We start from the raw sequence: 18,190 nt of genomic DNA on the forward strand, positions 1-18,190 counted from the left end.
GCTGGGGATGTTTAGCCTGGAGAAGAGAAGGTTAAGAGGTGATATGATAGCTCTGTTTAAATATTTGAAGGGATATCATATTGAGGAGCAGCAACCTTGTTTTCTGCTGCTCCAGAGAACACAACCTGGAACAATGGATGCAAGCTACAGGAAAAAGATTACAGGGGGAACTGAAAAGAATTTGTAGCCCATTTTGTCCCATTTCAGCTGTCTTCTTAACATTAGGAGGAACACACAGTGGAACACACTCTCTCGGAATGTGGTGGAGTCTCCTTCTTTTGAGGTCTTTAAACAGAGTCCAGATGGCCAGAAAAATCAGCAATAGCAGAACACATTATAAACCATCCTGGGCATAACATGCTGTTTGAAAACACTGAAATTCTGGACCATGCCAGCAACTATCAGGTCAGAATGTACTGGGAAGCCATTGAAACCCACGAACACCAAGACAACTTCAACAGGAAAGAAGAAACCCTTAAAGTGAACAAAATTTGGCTACCAGTCCTGAAAAACAGCAATATCAGGACTCAGCAAATGGAAATGAGAAACCACCTAGGGTCGGGGTTTTTCCCAGCAGACAATGATCACTAATTAAGCAGACACTAATTCTCTTTGCATATCCTCCCATCCTGAGGCTTGGCCATCAACAACAGAACAATACACAGATTAACATGGAGATCACTCCTCCCTACCCAGGGTCTCACAGTATATATATACCCAACTCTCTTCTATGGCAACTTTCTCTGAAGATACCAGCCACAGATGCTGGTGAAACATCAGGAATAAACTCTTCTAGAACATAGCCCCCCAAACCCACAAAAAACAATCTACAGATGCACAGGCACATACATATGGTTTGTGTGCCATTGTTTTGCACTGAAAATAGTATTACAGGGAAAACTGAAAAGAATTTGTAGCCCATTTTTTCCCATTTCAGCTGCCTGCTTCCCTTCTTTTCCTGTTGCTTTATTTTTAGCCTTCCATGTTTGCAAGACTGTATCACAATGGCTGGAAGCAAGTTAGGGCATCTAAGAGCCAGAGCATGTCTATGTGGTGCTGAGGCAGTTCATGGTCTTCATTTTGGTTGTTTGCCTGCAGCACAAGTGTAGGAGAAAATAGTAATATACAGATCAGTGTTTGACGTAGCAAAAATCGTCCTTGCAAATTCCTTCACTGATCTTTCAGTAGGCTTCATGACCAGCATGGAAATAGCTCAGGTTGGAACTTGGTTGGACCAGATCTGCAAAAAGCTGCCCACTCTTCCCCAAACTGGTATGTTCCTCGGCTCTCTCATACTTTCTTCCTCTTCCAGTAGGGGAAGGAGAGAGGTACTGCCACAAATGTCACTCCCAGTGCCTTTGCCTCCTCCTCTAGCCAGTAGGGCAGCCACTACAGCCATATAATGTAGCCATGACTCTTCCTCCTCCTCCAGCCCAGTGTGAATGTTAGGGTTGTCATTATGAAAACTCAAGAGGGCTCTTGTACTTTTAATGGTAGTGTAGAAAAAGGAATTTCAGCAGGTGTTGCTTCTCATCTGGTTGCATGACAAGCAACACCTCCTGAAATTCCCTCTTCTAAACAACAGGAAGCCTCTTCCATTTCAGTTTGTGTACAATAGCATTTTGGTTCACACTTCTGGTGACAGGATAGCCTGAGCAACCTCTACCCAAGGCCACCTGAGGAAAAGCCTGATAGTCCTCTAAGCATGTTAGCTCAGAGGCTAGTGCCACTGGGAGGGCAAAAGTGTGTGAACATCGAGGATAAAACCTGGCTATTAAGTCAACCTTTCACATTTCTGGCTTTGACTTTTGCAGATTTTACTATTCGTGCATTAGATTAATATATTCTCTCTAGGAATCTCTAGGTCTTCCAGTGTGAAATGGCTAGAAGTTGACCATAGAGTCACACCGGATGACCTAGGGATGTCTAAAGAAAATAATTTGTCTAGGAATTTATATGTCATCCAGTGCAATTCTATAGTCAATGTCCAGTGGATGTTGACCATAGAGTTCTGCTGGAGGACCTAGAGATTCCTAGAGAGATGGTCATTCAGGTAACGCAAGTGTTTTTTGGTTTTTTTTTTTATTTCAGTTTTCCTAGTTTCATAGGGGTCCTGTGCCCCTAATCCCAGCAAATGTGGAGGGCCCATGATATTACTGATTTGGTGCAAAGAGCAAGGATGGGGTGATATCAAGGATGATACTGATTATCAATAATATATGTTTCTTGTTCTCATCTTGGTAACAAATATATGCACAGTGTCCATCCTCCTGCTGCCCTGTATTCCATTCATTACTGTAGTTCATCTTTTCATTGATAGGCAAAACCCGTCAATAGGTTCTCTGCCATGCTGTTATCTCATTACTGTCTTTGTGCAATAAATCTCTTCTGCTGCAGATCCATTTCTCATTCAGTCACACGGTTTGAGTGGATGTGATTCTGATCCTCTCCCTCTCTCCCTTGCAGTGATTGCACTGCCAACAGCTACACAAAGCTGACTGCTGCATGTACATTCACACAGACGCTGGCTTTGAGATCATGCAGAGTTGTGGTGTGAATGTACACACAGCAGCCCGACATTTCAGTAGGGGCGTGGAGCAGTGCTTGCCGAGGCCAACACTTTCCAGAAGGGAACTGCTGGGTACACATTCACACAGCAGCCAGCTTCAGGGGGTGGTTGGGATCTCCAATTGGTCATTCTTACCTTTCTGCCCAGAAGGCAGAGTTTGGCAATGAAGAAAACAGATCACGAAATCATTGATCACCAAAGCACTATTGTGAGGGAAAGTGTGATAAATTATGCCAAATCAGTATGCAATTAGTGCAACCAGTGGGACAGCAGGCTGATGTGATAAAATCCTTAAAAATGATGCCACATTCCTTTTCCCCCTTCCTCCTCCTCCTTTCTATGCAGAAAGAGACTAACAAGGCTACGTCTTTGAAAACTCTTGTATTCTGATTCTCATGATTCTTTATAAATTTTGTAGAGATCCATGGATCTCTTCTTGACACATAGTGCAGTAAAATTGCTATGGTGGTCACTGAGGGTTTGAACTGTTCACATTTGCGCTTCCTTGCTTTTTGTCATTTAAATGCTTTTAACCTTATGCCTTAATGCTGCACTTAACAGATTTGTTACCATTGAAGAGAGTGCTTTTGAATGAGAGTCCTAGATGCTCTCTGAGGCTGCAAAACTGTTGTAGGTTATACAGGGCAGGTCTCATTGTCCTCAGCTAGATTTATATGAGTTGTAGTTAGAATAGTTAGATTTTAACGGTGCATAAGGAACTATCTTCCTTGTATTGGACATTGTCATGGATGAATATATATATCTATATATCTATATGCATGTGTTTAATGGATTATTTTGAATTACTTTAGTGGAAGCAAAACAGATTCTACTTTTATCGACTAAGTGCAGGCTAGTATAAAAGGAGGGCTTTTGAAGCGACACGGTACAAATACCAAACAAAACTCTGTTTGAGTTCTTAAAATGCATATTCTTAGAATCATGTGTTTTTAAAACTGGGAAATGATTAATGCCAAAGTTTCATTAGCAGGCTTGCTATCTTCTGTTTCTAAAACCATCATGAAGCATCCTTAAAATGGTATTTCTCTTGCATTTTACATGACTTCAGGGCTTGCTGTTCTCGCCTGTCAGGTCTTTTCAAATCACTTAACATTTACTGGAACAATTCTGCACTGCAGGATTTGCTGTTCATCCAGTGTGGTGTTTGGATCACAGCTGCTACACTCTTGTTGTCATCTCAGCAAGAGAAAACATTTTGTACCACTTCATCAGGAAATAACTGTTCTTTATTTTCTGAATATGAAGATTCACACACTCAGCTAAGCAGACCTTCATTAATATAACAATTCTTCAAAGCAAGATTGGGACACAAAAGCACAATTTGCACATGTATTTTAAAATAGATTTGATCACTTGGAACCATCAGATAAGAACAGAGAATAAAAGGATCCCCTGCTGGGAATGCTCTAGCTGGATTTCTTGCACTGAGCTGGGAGTTACACTTGATGGACTATAGGGCCACTTCCAACTCTATCATCCCATGGCTCCATAGGAAAAATGTGTTCCACAGAAGAAGAAGCTACATGGAAGAATTTTGGGGGGGGAAGAATAAGGCTGTGTTTCAGTTCTAGAGGTAAGGATAACACTGTCATGTGTCTAGGTGAGCCAGGACACAAATATACTCAGATCTTCTTTCAATATAAAATGGCAACTACGTTATTCACACCAGCTGTATAGTGTTGATGAGGCACAAGGACAGGATTAGATAATCCACCAGCGATACCTTTCTTGAACCTAACTGCCAGAGGGAAATTTTGGAGTAACAATAATGGAATCTAGTATTCCTGTAGTGGCGTACCTGAACATCACTATCCCAAACCCTTTTAATGGGACCCCTATAAAAAAAGGGGAGACACAAGACATGCCAGACTTTGCCCCACCAAACTAGATGCTGCCTCATATGACACCACTAGAGTGCTGACAAAATCAAAGCAAGAAACAAAACATCTTCAACCTTTACACACATTACTTGCCAAGCTGACTTTCATATGGTGACCCTATGAATGGGAGATCTTCAAGTCACCTCATCATCAGCACTCCTGCCCAGGTCTAGCAGATTCAGGGCTGTGGCTTCCTTGATTAAGCCTATCCATGTGAAGTGCAGTCTTTCTCTTTTCCTACTACTTTTCCAAGTGTTATTTCCCCCCCGCCCCAATGAATCATGTCTTTTCATGGTATGTCCAAAATATGACAGTTTCAGTTAAGTCATCTTGGCTTCTAGGGAGAGTATATACTTGATTTGCTCTAGGACCCATTTATTTGTCTTTTTAGCAGTCCATGGTATCTATGGAACTCTTCTCTAGCACCACATTTCAAATGAATTGGTTGTCTTCCTATCAGCTTTCTACATTATCCAGCTTTCACACTGGAAATATGATGGCATGGACCATCCTAACGTAAGTATTTAGTGATATATCTTCACACTTTAGAATCTTGTGTAGTTCCTTCATAGTTGCCCTTTCAAGTCCTAGTCTTTTTCTAATTTCTTGACTTCAGTCTTTATTCTGATTAATGAATGAATCAGAATACAGAATATCTTTAACTATTTCAGTGTCTTCCTTGTCTACTTTAAGGTTACCTAAATCATCTGTGTTCATTATTTTTATTTTCTTGATGCTTTTGAACTTTCTTCCTTGATTTTCATCATGATGTCACCTTGTTCTTGTTGCTGTTGTTGTTGTTGTTGTTGTTGTTGTTGTTGTTGTTGTGTGCCTGCAAGTGATTTCTGACATGGCAACCCTAAGGCAACCCTTGTTTTCTTGGCAAGAAGAAGTAGGTGTGCCTTCTTCTTCTTCTTCTGTGACTGAGAGAGTGTGACTTGCATTTTTATATTCCTTTCTCCAATTGTCATGCCCTCTTTCTCCAAATCTAATCCTGTTTTACATAAAATAGGTTTAGCTTACAAGTTAAACAAATAGGATGATAAAATGCAGCCTTGCCTGACCCCCTTGCCAAATGGTAGGTCATATATTGCTTATGGATCCTAAATTTTTCCACCAGCAAAGAAATGTGCATTTTGATGGTATAGTAGTCATCAGATGATCCTGTCAATGCAATACTGGACTGCAGTTGGTGACATATGTTCTGATTTCCATTCTTCCAGTCAAATTCAGATGCATGGACTTCTGTGTTCCTTGATTTTAAAGTTTAAATCAAGCTGCTGCTGAAATTTTTCAACAATTTGAACAACTGGTTCTAACAAGTCAGTGCAAACCACTGCATATGCAGATCTTCCTCTTAGCATTGTAGTTGTAGCTGCTACAATAAATTTTCTGGCCAAAGTTCTATTGATGGTCCCACAAAGTGGTCCATTAAATTAATGAGATTTATTATCTGATTCTATCATTCAACAATTGATTCAAAAGGTTTGCTCTCACTGGGATTATCAACAGGAAGATTACAGCTATGCGGCCCTTCAGATTTTGTTCCTCACCCCTGGCTATGCTGAAGAAATTCTATAACATCGAGATGTTGTTCATCAACATTCCTAGTTGCTGTTGCCAATTAAAGTTATATTAAATTAAATTGTGGTTTGTTGTGGCACCAGAGCTCTCTGACAGAGAAAGCTAAATGCCTCACAGAACTGCAGTTCCCAGAATGCCCTAGCATTGAGCCAGGGCAATTAAAGTGGTCTCGAACTGAATTATTTCTGCAGTATGCTTTGGACCAAAGATAGGATATTACCATATTTACAATTGTAGTTAAGAGGAAAAGAGAGAGGAGGAGTCTAATATATTCTCATATGGGTTTGATCTCTGGCTGTATTAACTTTGAATCATCAACAGTGAACCATCAAATATAGAAGAAACTGAAGAGATGCCTGCAGCTGAGGCAACTCAGTGGTGAAAAGCTACACAAGAAGAGATAGATGCACTGCATAAGAATGGAACGTGACAATGTGAAAGCTTTCTCAAACAGAGAAAATAATGCCATGCAGTATGTATACTGAAATAAAATATCATAAAATATCATAAATTGTGTGAACTGATGAAAGAAGGAATGATCAAGATAGTTTTTTGTGGGTTTTTCGGGCTATGTGGCCATGTTCTAGAAGAGTATATTCTTGATGTTTCACCAGCATCAGTTGCTGGCATCAAGATAGTCTACTGTCCAACTACTGAGATAACAACTGATATCTTGACCAAACCTTCACTAAGAGACTGTTTTGAGAACCTACAAATCAAGATCTTTGGGTCTTCTTTTTTCATTATATAAAGTCAAAGATGAACGTGCAAAGGCAGATCTGATGCTGAACATAAAGAAAACAAAAATAATGACCACAGAAGAAATGCACAAATTCAATCTAGACAACAACGAAATTGAAATAGTTAAAGAATTCTCATATCTAGGATCAAACATTGATCAGAATGGAGACTCCAGACAGGCAATAAGAAGAAGACTGGGAATGGGCAGGGCAGCTATGAAAAAACTGGGAAAAGATACTGAAGAGCAAAGACATACAACTGAGCACTAAAGTCAGAATTGTTCAGGCCACTGTATTCCCAATTACCATGTACAGATGTGTGAGCTGGACAGTGAAGGAAGCAGACAGAAAGAAAATCAACTCATTTGAAATGTGGTGCTGGAGAAGAGTACTTAGGATACCATGGACAGCCCAGAAGGCAAACAAATGGGTTCTTGAATAGATCAGACCAGGGCTGAGACTACTTTGGCTACATCATGAGAAGGCACGGCTCACTAGAGAAAAAAAATAATGCTAGGAAATGCTAGGAAAGGTAGAGGGTAGAAGAAAGAGAGGAAGACCACACACAAACCAGATGGATAGACTCAATCAGGGGGGTTACAGGATCTGGGCAAAGCAGTGGTGGATAGGGATTCTTGGAAATGTCTCATCCACAGGGTCACCATGAGTTGGAATCGACTCGTAGGCATCTAACAACAACAACAAAGAGATTCACTAAATCTTGATTTTACACAAATCTCAACAAAGAAATACTCCAAGAGAGGTAAGGATAGAGAGGGATATTGGATGGTAGTTCTAAGAGCAAAATGAGCCAATCTTTTTTTTTTTTTTTAAAAAATAAGGTATACAGAAATAATCATGTATTTGGATGTAGTATGAAGAGAAGGATTAGTTGATGGTGTGGTGAAGAGGAGGCATAATGGCAGGAGAAATGGGAAATAGTTGGGTGCCTCTTGAAGCTGAGGCATCCTGAACATTTGTCTGATTTGTGCACTTATGCTCATGTTAAGAGTGTCCAGATCTTGAAAGCTCCCAGCCAAGCTGCTGTTTGAAATGCCACTGCCCTCTGTGGTAAAAGATATTTCAATGGCAAAGGCAGATTCTATGGCAAAGGCTGGTAATGCCATAAGTATAACTGGAAAAATCAGTGTCCTAATATCTAGTCCTGCTCTTTCCATTGCTGTAGAAACACATGTAATCTCTGTGGATGTCACATCCTCAGTAGCTCAGTCTGAAGATGAGGAGGTAGTTTGGCCCCTTTGCTGCTGGTGATTTAAATCCCCCAACCCAGGGTGCAGGACAGTTTGGTATAGTAGTTTGAGCACTGGACTATTACTCTGGAAGATATAAGGTAGTCCCTTGACATGTATGTCTACTCGTAACCGACTGCAGGTGGCGGTGCTCATCTCAATTTCTAAGCCAAAGAGCCAGCGTTGTTTGAGGACTGATCTGGTGGTCATGTGGCCAGCATGACTCACTGAATGCTGTTGCCTTTCCACCAAAGTAGTACCTGTTTATCTACTTGCATTTGAATGCTTTTGAACTGCTAGGTTGGCAGAAGCTGGGACTAGTGACAGGAACTCACCCCATCATACTGCAATCAGCATAGGCAAATACTGAGCTGTCTCAATATTTACAGCCTCAGTACTGATTAATATGATACAACAGGACTGCTGCTGTGTGTCTTTTCTTACTCCCAATGTTAACTGTCTTACTTCTATTCTCACCATCTTTAGCCTACTCCAAGTAGGTAATGAAGAACAATTGCTTCTAGTGGCCCGAAACCCACATGGACTTCAGCATTCTTAGCAACCTTTCTTCTGCATCTTTGCTTTAGCACTTGATTCTTTCTCCTTTAACTGATCTCATTTTCTTTCTTGCCCCCTCACAAGTACTCCCCATACTCATTTTCTTACTTATTTCCTATTACTTCGTTTTCTCTATATCTTCTGTCCTCAAACTTCCTAGCTAAGGGGCTGTTCCCACTACCTTTAAATCCGGATTGTGATCCTGGTTAAATGGGCATGGTTCCTACTGAATCAGATTTCAGACAGTGATTCACAAAGGGGGCCATACCTTTTGCTCATTTTGACCCATTTAACCCATGCCCAAAAGACGCTGGAAAAAATTGATTTTTTTTTAGCTGGATCAATTCATCCCAAGTGGAAACCAGGGAGGATTCTAATATGGGGGGCAGCTGCCATGGCCCGTCCCGTCACTGGCCTCTCCTGGCCCTGAGGTCCTCAGCCCAGCCTCCTTACTGACTTCTTTGGCCACTGATCAGCTTCTTGCACCCTTTTTAAAAATTTCCTGCTGCCTGGGAAGCCAGGAAGGAGGTTGCAATGTCTGTCCAGTCTCTCCTCCTTCCCTTACACTGTGGACACTGTTAGTGTACTGCTGCCTAGAATTATGGTGGTTGAACTACAATAGTCATTGTTGTTAGCGAAACATGAAATGATACGTGACTGGGCAAAGCTGGATCTGTCAAATGTCTGCCTGGATATTCACTATACTAGTTGCTGTATTCTGAGTGTTTTATGGGTGATAATCAGACAAAAATGTAACAAATATTTTGGGGAAATGGTTGAATTTTTATCCAGACACATCTTTCTTAACCAAAAGTCAAACTGAAATATCAGAGTAGATTGTGGGTGTGTAGGGCCTTATTTGTAAGAAAATAGAAGACATGGAACTGTTGTTGTGTGCCTTCAAGTCTTTCCAAGTTAGGATAATAATAATAATAATAATAATAATAATAATATATTTATTTATTTATATCCCGCCTTTCCCTTTTGAGGATCTAGGCGGGTAACAACAGTCCAATATAAAATTCAAAAGGAGTGTTGACATAATCCCAATCCCCTAACCCTCCCTCCTTCTGCTAAAATACAAGTAAAACATCACATTATAATGACAGTAACAGTGTCACATATTACACCTAGTTGCGTAGGAAATGCAACTAAAATTAGGAGCACAGAAAAATATTTACCAGAGTGATCATTGGGAGAGGCAATGGGTAGGTGGGCAGTTCAGATTCTCATTTTGGAGGTTAGCCTGGTAAGGCCCGCCGGAAGAGATCCGTCTTTATCACCTTTTAAAAGGCCTCTAGAGATGTAATTTGATGGATCTCCTCCGGCAGGTCATTCCATATTTTCGGAGCGGCGGCTGAAAAGGTCCTCTGGGATGACTCTAAGGCAAATATGTCATGGGGTTTTCTTGACAAGAAGGGGTCGCCTTTGCCTTCCTCTGAGGCTGAGAGAGAGTGATGTGCCTATGGTTTCTATGGCTGAGCCTGGTCTCCAGAGCATAGTCTAATGCTATATGAACTCTTTATTACTAACATAGTACATTACCTTAATTCTTATCATTTCCATGGCAATGGAATTGTATGTGTTTTAACTGTTACACCCAAGATTTTCTTTATAGTAATTATGCATAAATATCAGGATAACAAATTAGTACATTGGCCAATGGTCTCATTTATTATATAAGAATATGGTTGTCATCTAAATGTTATGGAAGCAGAACAAAGCAGAGCATCCAACTATTATTTTATTCTAAAGATACCATATCAGCATAATCAATACATATGGACTGACCTCATTGTTTTATTGTGCTACATAAAAAATAAATCCAAACTGCTGTCAAGTAAAATAAGAATAAGCCCAAAATTAGAGCAGTAGATAATATCATGAGATTTTATCCTTTGGAACATAAGAATTTAAGTTAAGAACCTAAGCTGCAAGGGGCAATTGCTGTGGCTGAAAGTATTTGTTTCAAAGAAGGGTGAAAGTAAATGAATGTGTCACTTTGAGCTAATGTGATAGGCAGTTACTCTGCCCTGTCAGAACAAGCAGAGTCCTGGAAGCTTTATCCCATGGCCACAGGCACTTGGGCACCTCTCTTGAAATCAATCACAGATTTGTGTGAAGAAGAGCAGAGCTCCGGAGCGACTCCAAAACAATGGAATGGCACCAGAGCATAATGAAAGCCACTTGTTAGTCCACACCTAGGCTGTCTAGACAGCACCTCCTGTGCTTTGATCACTGATAAAACAGTCTAAATGTTACCAGCACCCTTTTTGGATTCGATGTATGGATAATCATTGGGCCCCTGGCCACTGCCCCCATCTCAAAGTGCTAGCTTTCATCTGATTACAATAAAATAAAAAGATCAAAGAGGGCGAAGAAAGAACACTCTGGATATAATGCACTTGTTTTTCTTGAGACTAAGCTATACCCAAATTGAGAAAAACAGAAAATTATGAAGGTACACCATAAAAACCTCAGATCAGCTTGATGAGAGATCATCTTCAATGAAGGTGCACCCACAATTACTGATTACATAAGATTGATAATGGGAGACAAAATCTTTATCGCTCTAGACAGATACCTTTCTAATCAAATAGTCTGTGGTGAGAGTTCTTCATTTAAAACTTCTGAAAGTAACTGTGGCTAGTTACAGTCTCATGATAAAGGATATGTCTCCACCAGCCTTATCTCCATATCTGGGCAAGCCCACCATGGCACAGAGCCCTAAAACAGCTGTCAGTTTGACATCTTATTCATCATAACAGACACTAACACATTAAAAAGGGATGCTTCACCATATATCACTTTCCACCCACAAGGTGAAGAGCCCTGGTTGACATAGCATACTATCCCCAAGAGAGCTCCAATACCTGACATACACAGAGAGACCTAGTAACCCTGAGAGGCAAGTGTTAGGAAAACCATTCCCACACAAGAAGCATCTCTGATGCACCTCAAGGGTGGGCAAGAGGCTCCCAGGGTCAACATTCCTGTTGTCTGTAATAAATACCAAAAGCCTGGGGAGGGGGTGTTATTTGCTATTTAAATATATTTAACCACTAGACTTGTTTCAAGTATTAAACCCAGGGTAGGTAAAATCCTCATCTTACTTCCTAATTTTTAAAAATGGCCTAAAGAGCATGGGGATATTCTTGAGGGTTTTTTGAAAATAAAAATAAAAATAAAAGCTCAGGGTGGGGAGGCGGGAGTAACAGAAGTCCCACAACTCTTAGCATTGTATCACCATTACCATAAACCACCCCTTTTCTTGCAGATGAAGAAATGAGTGAAAGAAAACTGAAGCTCACCATGGGCTGTCATTGTTGCTGTTGTGCCTTGAGTCATTTCCAGTTTACAGCTACTCCATGGCAGCCTATCATGGGATTTTCTTGACAATATTTGTTCAGAAGTGGTTTGCTTTTGCCTTCCTCTGAGGATAAAAAAGAGTGAATTGCCCAAGATCACCCAGTACGTTTCCATGGCTGAGAATGGATTTGAACCTTGGTTTCCAGAATAGTAAGAGATGTGGTGGCTATGCTGATTGCTCTGTTCCACTCAGCTTTCAGGTGCAGTCATGCATTGAGAAATTTTTAGAGGTGGAAAAGAGGAGGAGGTGGCCAAGCAACCACCCAGAAAGTTTACTGTACCGGCTTCAAAGCAGTCAGCAGCACACAAATTTGGAGAGGGGGGATTTAAAGGTTGCGCTCTTGCCCAGAGATTCATCCTTTCACTCTGAGGGTTGAAAGACCAGGCCCTGGGATCTGAGAACTCTAGAGAAAGCCCTTTAATGACTGTAATAAAAAAACAAGAACATTATCTACATCAATCAATCACTTAGCATTTAACATTTAAATTTGAAACAGGCAAGCTACAATAAATTCCTAAAAGATGAATTCATAATATGTCAGTGCAGTACTTCCAGATATTCTAGGGCTACCTGTCACAAGACATTGTGCTGATTATATATATATATATATATATATATATATATATATATATATAATTATTTTCTATGGGTGTTTGTTGTTTGAAAGGTGCAAGAAGCCTTGGGAATATATGGGAATGTTAATATGATGTTGTCTGGAGGGGCTGTAAGAGAGTGAAAAGCAGGGTCTGGGAAGGGATGCAGTGGCTTAGTAGTTAAGATGCCGACAGTGATGACTTCAAGGTTGGAAGATCAGCAGTTTGAGACCCAAGCACAGCGTGATGGAGTGAACTACCATCACATGTCCCAGCTTCTGCCAACCTAGGATTTCGAAAGCATGTAAAAGTACAAGTAGATAAATAGGTACCACTTTTGTGGAAAGGTAACAGTGTTCTGTGTGGTGATGCTGGCCACATGACCACGGGTCATCTTTCCAATGTTAGCTCCCTTGGCTTAGTAATGTAAATGAGCACACACAACCCTACAGTCTAATCTCATCAAAGGAGAAACCTTTACTTTTACCTCTTACTGGAGTGCAAAGGAAGGGCCTGTGAATTTCTAATGGCTGCTTTCCTAATCCTAAAATTTACAATCCCCTTCAATTATATAATTTTATGAAGGTTAGCAAACATGTTGCTCTTCAGGTATTTTCTTGACTGTTTACCGGGACCTATTTTCCCTTTGAAAAAAAGAAGATCATTTCACCCTGTGAAATGTGGCGTATTCAATTAGACTTCTGAATTCTGGTTGTTGATCATACCTCACACTGCAGGATGGATATAACAACGGTGCCAACATGTTGGAAAAGTACAGTGGTGCCCAAGAAAAAATACTAGGGCAGTGTTCAGTGGTAATTTTTTCCCCATGTGGCTGCCATATTCTCAATTTGTGTGAAAACGACACAGTTCATTGTATACCAGAAGCTATAACACATTTTCGAACAGCCCAAACAATTTATTACTTGTTTAATTCCAACCCTAAATGATGGAAATCACTTAAAAACGGCATAGGTTGTTTTCTGCATGGCATGTCAGAAACCAGGTGGTCTGACAGACTTGAAAGTATCAAACCTTTTGCCTCTCACCTTGCCAGCATTCAGTTGAAACTCTCCTTGAAGATGTGAAGTTATGAAACAACTGGAAAACCATCTGGAATGAAGCCAAAGAAGTGGTGTCACATCTTGAGATAGAAATCAAACTCTGCTGTAGGAGTGGCAGCATGAGTTGCAAGAGAAGATGGGTGCACAAGGACAATACCTTATGCCAACCTGGCAGAAATGCTTGACACAGATAATTCACCAGATGAGGCCTACATCATAAAATCTGTGTTTTATATTTTGATTTACAATGTTATTGTAATATTAACCATATGTTTTAATGCTGTTAAGCAGTTGGCTGAAAATTTTGATTTCTTGTGGAAATATCCCACAATGTCTGAAAGTGAGCTAGGAAAAAAAAAGCAAAAGGGTTAGCTCACCAAAATCCTACTGATTTTAACAATGAAGATTTTGCAAGAGAAATGCAACATTTACCATCAGTACATAAAGCAAATTTGGAAAATTAGGCGGAAACCTATAGAATTGCTAAATTTACTTACTGACTACAAAGTTTGTGAGCTATTTCCAAATAATGGCTATGATCTTGCATTAGGAGACTTTGGGGCTGTACAAACCACCCTGAAAGGGTTTGAATTCAGAAGTTGTTGAAGAGATGAGAAGACATCACAATATTTCCAAGAATGTTGTCTGAAAATATTGTTGTCAATTCCAGCTACACTAGCATCAGCAGAAAGATCTTTTAGCAAGCTCGAACAATAAAAAGAAAACTTTCTGAGGTCTACCATGTCTCAAATCTGACTAACTGTTGATTTAGTAAGACTGAGTATTTAGTCAAGCATTGCCAAAGATGTTGATTTTGATAGTGATTTGGTAGTTTAGAAATTTTGTAGCTTAAAAAAACAGAACAGCTCATTTTATTAGCCAATTAGGCTTAATTTTTCTTTGCACAAAGTATATTTTTATCTGGTCATTCTGGTACACAAGGAATAATGCATTTACAAAAGTTTACCAGTAGTCATATTCAGATAGCCTGAGATTAGCTACCATGTTCAATTTTGCTTTCATAACCGTATTCCAAAAGATGGCAAAGCAGGCTGCATCCACATTGCAGAAATAATCCAGTTTTATACCACTTAACTGCCATGGATCAGCATGATAGAATTCAGGGAATTGTAGCTTGTTGTGGCACCAGAGCTCTCTGACAGAGAAAGCTTCATGTCTCACAAAACTTCAGTTTCCAGAATTCCATAGCATTGAGCCATGGCAATCAAAGTAGTGTCAAACTGAATTATTTCTGCTGTGTGCATGCAGCCTTAGTTACAAAATACACTTATAAATGCTTTATAATGTTACTGATAATTCTATTTTAATGTTCAGTTTTTGTATATTTTATCTGTATTATAGTGCTTTTAATTTCTAAGCTGATTTACCATTATATAACAACAACAACAACAACAACAACAACAACAACAACAACAACAGGACTTTTTAAGCCCAGGTTTAAGAGACATTTTTCTCTCCTAGCTAATTAATTTCAATGATGATCTACTGTTTTTAGAAAAAAACTAAGGGGGGGTCTATCCACTTTCTCCACAATGTGCATAATTTTACATATTATTATTATTATTATTATTATTATTATTATTATTATTAACCCTTATTTATAAAGCACTGTACATTTACACAGCACTGTACATACAATCTTTTTAATTGGACGGTTCCCTGCCCTCGGGCTTACAATCTAAAAAGACACGACACAAAGGGAGTGGTGGTGGGGAAGGGGCCTCTCTAGTAGGATAATACATATAAAATACATAGCAATACAGGAAATGATTCAATAAAACAGACAACAAAAGAACATCAAATAGCAAGTGACAATTATGCAATGCCTGGGAATGCTTCTCTGAACAGGATGGTCTTCAACTCCGTTTCGAAGCTGGTTAAAGAAGTGATGGCTCTTGCTCGCGGGGGAAGAAGGTTCCAGGAGTGAGGGGCAGCAAGTGAAAAGGGGCGAATCCGAGATGGGGCAGAGGAAATCCTGGGCTTATCTTAATTATGTGTCCTTCTTTTCTTTTCTAATGACCTTTTTTTTAAATGAAAAAGCCCCAACTATTGTAGCCTTCCTCCACAGAGGAACTCTTTCTTTTTAAATTTATTTTTATTAAAATAAATTGTCTATGCCATAAAATAACATATAATGGAAATACAAATGTCAAAAAAAATTAAAACATACAAATCTACACAAAATTACAAACACACAACTAAATCTACAAAAATAAAATGAAAAGGGCTGAAAAAGGTGATAATGACTTATACCTTTTCAACTAATGGTTATACATGGTATGATAGCTAACTTCCTCTGTCACCAATCTCTTATCTTATGTTTCTATTGCTTACTAATGTTATTAGTTTTCAGATATAACCACTGATAATTTCCCTTGTTGTGCCTGCAGGAAAACAACTGCAGTTTCGCAATCTTTCTTAAAACTACTCAAGGACAGTAAAATCCATTTCAGCTAAATCTTGCAGTTTCAATAGCTAATCTTTCTTGTCCTTCCACATCTGCACATACAAAAGTCCATGGCTGTAATCACATATTGTATTATTCTCCCACACTTAATTTCAGTTTGTTCGTCCCACAACACCAATAAAAAGAGCCAAAGTTTCAAATTAGGGTTTTCCAAGATCTTCAGTATATCTTGAATTATTCCATGAATCAAAATTCCATTTTTAAAAATATTTATTGCTTTGTCAGATGTCCGCTTCATGTAATAGGAAGTTCCCAGTTGCTGTTTGCACTTCCACCAAGCATTACTAGTCCCATTATACCTCTTCAACAAACTCTCAGACATCAAATACCAATGATATATCATCATATAAAAGTTTTCTTTATGATAAAAACTTAATGTAAATTGCAACCCATTTGACCCATTTTCTCCCATTGCTCCATTTGTACATTATGACCAATATTTTGAGACCATTTTATCATACATTCTTCAACTTCCATTTCAACACTAATGTGTACATTTTGCCACTCAAGTGTTCATCATCTGTACATAACTGTATCTCAAAGTCATAGTTAGGTCGAACCCAAATAATTTTTATCTATTTTAAATATTTCCTATATCTGACTGCATGTTTGGGAAATGACTCTAATATTTCAGTTTTCTGGAAATTTTGGGACATCTATAGGAAAGTGACAGATAATAAGGGGAGATGAAATACAAAGAGAAGATAAGCTCAATTGTTAAAGAAAACAAATATAAAGCCTTCCCACTATGGCTCTATCTGCACTGCAGAAATAATCCAGGTTGACACTACTTTAATTGTCATGGATCATTGCTGTGGAATTCTGGGAAGTGTAGTTTGGTGGAACACACAGAGCTTTCTTACAAAGAAGGCTTAATATCTCCCAAAACCCAGAATTCTATAGCACTGAGCCATGGCAGTTAAAGTGAGGTCAAACTGGATTAAAGTGCTGACATGAAGGAAGTTCAGACCATCCTCAAATGCTGAAGGTATAAATGCAGGCGAGGACTACCAGGACCATGTAGTCTAATCCTTCCCACTTTTGCAGTACCTTCATTCACAGAATAACTAGCCCCTGACAGAAGCAACTTCTGTTTTTCACAATAAGTTTTAAAACCACAGTAATATTTCATTACGGGGCACACTTATACATTGTATGCAACATTTTGAACGTATCTTTTCTCCGAAGTTTTATATTGAGCACTAGCCCAGATCGGTACATTATCCATCCCCATCTCCCATCCCTCCAGATCGTTGGCAAGCAGGGAATGGGGGATTGGCTAAGATCCATTTCTTCCATAATTGTTTGAGTTTATGGTTTAACTGCACATGTAGATCTACACAACAGCTGAGGAATGTGAATTCATGAAGCATATCCAAAGCAGAATCTGTCCTGTACTGTGAACAGAGCTCAGCAGGGGTCCATGAAGGAAGATTTGTAGACCTCAAGCCACATTGGGGTTGTAAGGATTCATAGCAAGGACAGCAGCAGTTCTGAGGGAAAACTAGAGAAAGTTCCCTCCAGTGAGCCCCACTGATGGGTGTTCCTACCCATACATCCTTCTCCCTCTACATCTGCTACATACAGTTGTCTCTCAGTATCCGCGGACTTGCCATCCATGGATCCAAGCATCCGTGGATGGCAAGCCCACGTTGTCTCCAATGGCAGCACGTATGTGTGGACACACCACTATTAAGTTCTGTCGTCCCCAGTGGTGGTGCAGCCACATGCACACGCACACTCACCACCATTGCACAATGGGGGCTGTCCCTAATGGCGCTGCAGCCATGTGCATGTGTTGCTTTTGGGGACAGCACTGGCTTGAACATCTGCGGATTTTGGTATCCATGAGGGGGTCCAGAACGATCCCCCATGGATACCGAGGGCCAACTGTAGATGGAAAAGATGAAGGATTTATACCAGCAGAAGGAACAGTAGCATGGGGTGGGGAGTGAGGGATGAGAGATTTGAATTTTGAATCCAAGTCCAGAATTTTAAATATTACTCTATACTCATTCTCTCAGAAGAGTAATTACTATAAAAACAAACCATTACATAAGCACAGTATATAGT

Source organism: Sceloporus occidentalis, unplaced genomic scaffold, assembly GCF_023333645.1.
Source record: "Sceloporus occidentalis isolate IW3139 unplaced genomic scaffold, rSceOcc1.0.p SCAF_150, whole genome shotgun sequence".
Lineage (NCBI taxonomy): Eukaryota > Metazoa > Chordata > Lepidosauria > Squamata > Phrynosomatidae > Sceloporus > Sceloporus occidentalis.